Consider the following 6608-nt stretch of genomic DNA (forward strand, 5'->3'; position numbering starts at 1 on the left):
TCCCTCCACTACCCTCTCTCCTTCCCTCTACTACCCTCCCTCTCCTTCCCTCCACTACCCTCTCTCCTTTCCTCCACTTCCCTCCCTCTCCTTCCCTCCACTACCCTCTCTCCTTCCCTCCACTACCCTCTCTCCTTCCCTCCACTACTCTCTCTCCTTTCCTCCACTACCCTCTCTCCTTCCATCCACTACCCTCTCTTCCTCCAGCACCCTCCCTCCTTCAAGCACCCTTCATCCCTTCCTCCAGCACCCTCCCTCCTTCAAACGCCCTTCATCCCTTCCTCCAGCACCCTCCCTCCTTCAAACACCCTTCATCCCTTCCTCCAGCACCCTCCCTCCTTCAAGCACCCTTCATCCCTTCCTCCAGCACACTTCACTCCTTCCTCCAGCACCCTCCCTCCTTCAAGCACCCTTCCTCCAGCACCCTCCCTCCTTCAAGCACCCTTCCTCCAGCACCCTTCACTCCTTCCTCCAGCACCCTCCCTCCTTCAAGCACCCTTCATCCCTTCCTCCAGCATCCTTCACTCCTTCCTCCAGCACCCTCCTTCCCTCCAGCACCTTTCAGCGAGCATCCTCTGTCTCCCTCTCCCAGAGACCCCTCCATCAGTCTCTCCTTCCAGCACCCTCCCAGTTTCTTTCCTCCAGCATCCTTCATCTCTTCCTCCAGTACCCCATTTTCTAGGCATAATATAACTCCTACGAGTTTAGCGAGAGTTTTAGGTAACTTTAAAACTAACTTAGACGAGTACAGTGTGGTGAGGGTGGGTGTAAATTAGATCTGCCCAGTATCTGTAAATACCTTTGTAACTTGTCATGATTATGACCAGATCTACATGGAGTTCATTACCTTCGTAACTTGCTCTGCTATAGAAACTGGGAGGGTGCTGGAAGGAGGGACCGATGGAGGGGTCTTTGGGAGAAGGAGACAGGGAGGATGCTCGTTGAAAGGTGCTGAAGGGAAGGAGGGTACTGGAGGAAGGGAAGAAGGGGTACTGAAGGAAGGGATGAAAGATGCTGGAGGGAAGGAGGGTGCTTGAGGAAGGAGTGATGAATATGGGGTGCATAATAACCATATTAAACTAAACCAGTATCGCCCAGTAGGCCTGCTGCAGTGTTCCTCACTATTCATCTATATGTGGCTTCCGGTGTCGAATCTCAGCTCCTGGCCGTCTGTTCTTGTGCTTCTAATGGTTTTGTTACATTATATTTATTTTTTGTTCAAAAGCTGAGATAGGAATAACCTCCAACTACTCTTATTTAATTTCGCCATGTGACCAGTAAGTGATAAAAACATAGGAGGGAAAGAGCACTTCTGCAAGCCTACTGACCCACACTAGGCACATTCAAATCCCACCCACTTAAGAATGAAAGAGCACTGCTGCAGGCCTACTGGCCAATACATGTTGACCATTCATAGCTCAACATATTAGAATATTCCCCTTTTCACAGCTTCACTAATTAGGCAGAAAATTCCTCAACATTAAATTAAACCTATGTTATTACTGGTCATAACACAAATACTTAATGTATTAGTCTTTCATATTAGTATACCTGGAGAGGGTTTCGGAGGTCAACGCCCCCGCATGGATCAGGGTCTGATCAACCAAGCTGTTCCTGTTGGCCGCACGCAACCCGACGTAGGAACCACAGCCCGGCTGGTCAGGTACTGACTTTAGGTGCCTGTCCAGCGCCTTCTTGAAGTCAGCCAGGGGTCTATTGGTAATCCCCCTGATGTATGCCAGAAGGCAATTGAACAGTCTTGGCCCCCTGACACTTATTGTGTTGTCTCTTATCGTACTAGTAGCACCACTGCTTTACATTGGGGGGATGTTGCATCGTCTGCCGAGTCTTTTGCTTTCACAGGGAGTGGTTTTCGTGTGCAAGTTTGTGGCCTGGTGGCTAAAGTTCCAGCTTCACACACGGAGGGCCCGGGTTCGATTCCCGGCGGGTGGAAACATTTCGACACGTTTCCTTACACTATTGTCCTATTCACCTAGCAGCAAATAGGTACCTGGGTGTTAGTCGACTGGTGTGGGTCGCATCCTGGGGGACAAGATTGAGGACCCCAATTCAAAGTTTATTCTCTATAAGGATTACAATGCTGAGTTTACAGAATTTGGTTACTGTGTGGTTTACATGTAGTAAAATAATAATTACAGAGTGTACCACTAGAACATCTAGCATGGCTAGGCAGTCCTCGATGACGCACTGACTTTCTTGGGTTATCCTGGGTGGCTAACCCTCCGGGGTTAAAAATCCGAACGAAATCTTATCTTATCTTACTAATCACTCTAGGATTTTCCAAGTGTACATAATCATGTATCTCTCCCGCCTGCGTTCTAGGGTGTACAGTTTGAGGAACTTCAAGCATTCCCAGTAACTGAGGTGTTTTATCGCAGTTATGTGTGCCCTGAAGGTTCTCTGTACATTACTATAGATTTTTTTTGAAAACACGAGGTACGAAAGAAAACTGCAAAACTATGTCCGCTGGCCTGACTGGCTTGATCCAATAGGCCTGATACAGTGCTCCTTCATTCTTCAGTGAACCTGACTAAGTTTAGGCCATTGGATGATTTGGACCTGCCTAGCATGGGCCAGTAGACCTGCTGCAGTGTCCATTCTTTATGTTATGTTTTTGTTCTGTCGTGCTACCGTCAAGACCATAGTAAAAAATCAATTTTATGCACCCAGAACTTATAAAAAACTGTAAAATTTACATATAATGTTGGTTATAATTTTGAACTTTCAAAATCTGAAGCACTGATGATCAGAATTCACAAAGAGCAATTGTGTTGGTGCCTTCGAATAATTTGCATTTTTTCAATAATAATAATAATAATAATAATAATAATAATAATAATAATAATAATATCTTTATTTCCACAAGTACATATACAAGGTATACAGTCCTAGCTGACATCAATGACATACTACTATACAGAAAGCCGCTTGTTATGTAGACCATTTCGAGCAAATTAGGTCATTTTTCTCCCAGGATGTGACCCACACCAGTCGACTAACACCCAGGTACCCATTTTACTGATGGGTGAACATAGACAACCGGTGTAAAGAAACACGCCCAATGCAAACCATACCCCGGCCGGGATTGAACCCGCGGTCAGAGAGTCTCAAAACTCCAGACCGTCGCGTTAGTTTTGAGACTCTCTGACCGCGGGTTCAATCCCGGCCGGGGTATGGTTTGTTTGCAATCGTGTCATTACGATTTCGTGAGTCAATACGCCCAATGTTTCTACCCTAGTTTTTTTTTTTTTGGGGGGGAGGGGCAGTTTGCAGTACCCTGCTCACAACCAAAAGGACCCATGTTCAACTCTGGGCAGGGCGAGACGACTAAGCAAGTCTCTTAACATCTACTGCCTCTGTTCACCTAGCAGTAAATACATACCTGAGTGTTAAGTAGATAGTTGTTGGTTGCATCCTGGGGAAAAGGACCTGAAGAACGCAATGGGAAATAAGCCACACTGTTTGGCTTATCCTGAGTATTACCACACTGGGCTTACTAAGCCGAATAGTTTTGTCCCAGGTCTTCATTATTATTATAGGAGCGGTAAGCCTGCATGGGTCACACAGCGACCCTTGGGAATGGGAGGCCGTCAGGTTTAATCCAAGGAAAGGAAGGAAGGAAGGAAGGACCAGATCAATTTATTGGATCAAAGAATCCCTCACAAGCATCTAGGGAGCTTCCTATAGCGGCTAAGCTGGTTTTGTGCGTCAGCTTCAACTGATAAGCTTAAGTTAATGCTTTAGTGGGAAATAAATTCTTATCAGAGAAAACGCTTTTATGGGAGACTAATATTTCAGACGGAAACCAACGTAAACTGTGGATTAATAAAAAATATATTCGATTAACCCGGAGGGTTAATAATCTGAACTTTCTCAGTGAGTGGAGAATTTATTATTACACTTACAGGTGGAGTGCTAAACCCGTAGGGGTTATTACAGCGCCTGGGGAAATGGAAGGCATTTGGACTTTTTAAGGAATTGGAGCACAGGACCAATTCCCTGGATAAAGAGCCCTTCATCAGCGTCAAGGAACCTCCCTGGAGGAGAAGCAGAGAGAGAGAGAGAGAGAGAGAGAGAGAGAGAGAGAGAGAGAGAGAGAGAGAGAGAGAGAGAGAGAGAGAGAGAGAGAGAGAGAGAGAGACTCAAGCCTCCAATTTCCCTGGTGCTGAATGGCCTACATGGGTTTTGTGCTTTTCTTTAGCCTCTCTTCTCGAGAGCCACACTTCTGTTCTATTCTGTTATTGTTCTCCAGACGCCACTTACGTCACTCCAACTGCTTATCCTTAAAGACCATCATAACAAGAACTGCTCCTGGAGACAATTCTGCACATGTACTTTCCCCTCAAGGGGAGGTTCCTTGATGCTGGTGAGGGGCTCTTGATCTAAGTAACTGAACCTGTATTTCAGTTCCTTGAATCAAGCCTGAATGCCTTCCATTCCCTCATGCGCTTGTCCCCTACGGGTTTAGCGCTCCTTCATAATTGTAGTAGTAGTAGTAGTAATAATAATAATAATAATAATAATAATAATAATAATAATAATAATAATAATAATGAACGTGGACCTTAAACCCTGCTTTAGGCATGGACAATTCCACGCTTGGTTAGTTTATTACATTTAAAGCCTTATGACTACACAAGGGTCATTAAGGTTGCCTGTCACCTGTACAAAACCAGTCAAGAATACTTTACATTAGGGACTGAGGTAAACCCAGTATATGTACACAGATACACACACCTCTCGGAAATGAGTCATTCTGACTTTATGGGTTATCCTAGGTAATTCACACGATGTATGATAATTGTACTTATGTGTACCTGTGCCTAAATAAACTTTCTTACTAATTCTAGTAAACCTTCTCCGATTAAAACAATGATGCCAAGTATACAACGTCTTGTAAATCTCTAGTGTCACTGTTTGAATGGAATATTAAGCAATACAAGGGAAAATCGTTCAGAACTTCATAGGTCAAAACTAAAGTTTTCCCGCTGTATATTTGTCCACAAGAAACCAAAGTGCATAATAGTTGGCAACTTAAAGATCAATCTGTTCTTTTACGAACTATTTCTTCTGATACCTTATACATTGAAAGTGTAATTATTTGGTATATTTTATCTACTACTGATGAGCAATTTCAACTGTCATAATTTCTCTGTGGTTGGTTTAAAAAAAAAAAATCTTAAAATATGGCTTAAACTCCGGGCTCCACCCCAAATGATGAAAACGACAATGATTACTATCCCATTGTCAGGATCAACTCCTATACCTGCCCTCCTCACTGCTCTCAATGGCACTGGAACCTGCAGATTGAGCACATTTTTATGATCCACACCACTTCCTAATACCCATTCTGTCAATACCTTGAACAGCGACCTTCTTCAGCATATTAAAAACTCTCACTTGACGCAAATATCTTCCTTTCTGACAGGATACATGATAATGAATCCAGAGCCTATAAATACGTTGTCTCCTAAGACGAACTTATTTCCATCCCTAGCACTGAGTAGCAACTCTGGCTTTATAAATACTTCAACATCGTTAGTATTATAACTTTTGTAATTACTTCAGTGATTACTGGAAAATCTTCTCTTCTTTCCAACATATATATTTCCCGATCAAAATAATTTTCAGTATATGAAGGAAATGAAAAGGAATATGCCATTCTTACAAAATAATGCTTTTATTCTTGCTTATTAGTAATGTTGTTTTCTTATTCTCTATTATACCGCTGGAAGTTATTACACCACACACAATTGTGTTTAAGATTTTTTTTTCACGTAGAAAATTCAAGAAAACTTCAAGCTTTGTTAGTGGCGTATTTAACATAACTTCACGAGGACAAATCCCCATTAGAGTACATTATTATTATAAACAAAACAGAGCTAACCCTCACCAGAGTACAATATTCCACTGTATTCAAGAGCCCCTCACCGCCATCAAGGAGAAATATCTTAAATTATAGAAAAAAATTACTTAGATTTGTGTACATGTAAATGTTTAATACACAGCCTCGTATACATCACGATTATGTCTGTATAGCAATTTTGTTAGTAAGCAATAAAACAAAGACGAGTTCTGCATAATTCATCCCTGCACTGAGACCCTCTTCAGTCAAAGATTATTATTATAATCAAAAAGAAGCGCTAAGCCACAAGGACTATACAGCGCTGCAGGGCAGGAAGCGAGGGCATCAGGTGGCAAAAGGGAGATGGACGAGTAATAGGTTACGGATAACAGCAGGGTAGTGGATGGTGAAAGGGTAAAGGGCAGCAAGAGACTGAACTAGAAAGGGCTGAGGGGAGTGCGAAAAGTATCATCAGAGTTTGTGGAGTAAATCAGTCGTTGTCAAGAAGTCAATGAGAGAGTCAGGATTAAAGGAGGGTCCATCAGCAAGAAGGGAAGGTAAAGAGAGAGTAGTAGAACGAAGACGACGTTGGAGGTAAATTCTGCGTGCTCGTTGATAGAGAGGGCAGTCTAACAGAATGTGGCTAATCGATACTGGAACTTGACACTGCTCACAGAGAGGAACAGGGTGCCTCTCCATGAGATACCCATGAGTAAGACGAGTGTGGCCAATGCGAAGGCGG

This window comes from Cherax quadricarinatus, chromosome 78, assembly GCF_038502225.1.
Source record: "Cherax quadricarinatus isolate ZL_2023a chromosome 78, ASM3850222v1, whole genome shotgun sequence".
NCBI lineage: Eukaryota > Metazoa > Arthropoda > Malacostraca > Decapoda > Parastacidae > Cherax > Cherax quadricarinatus.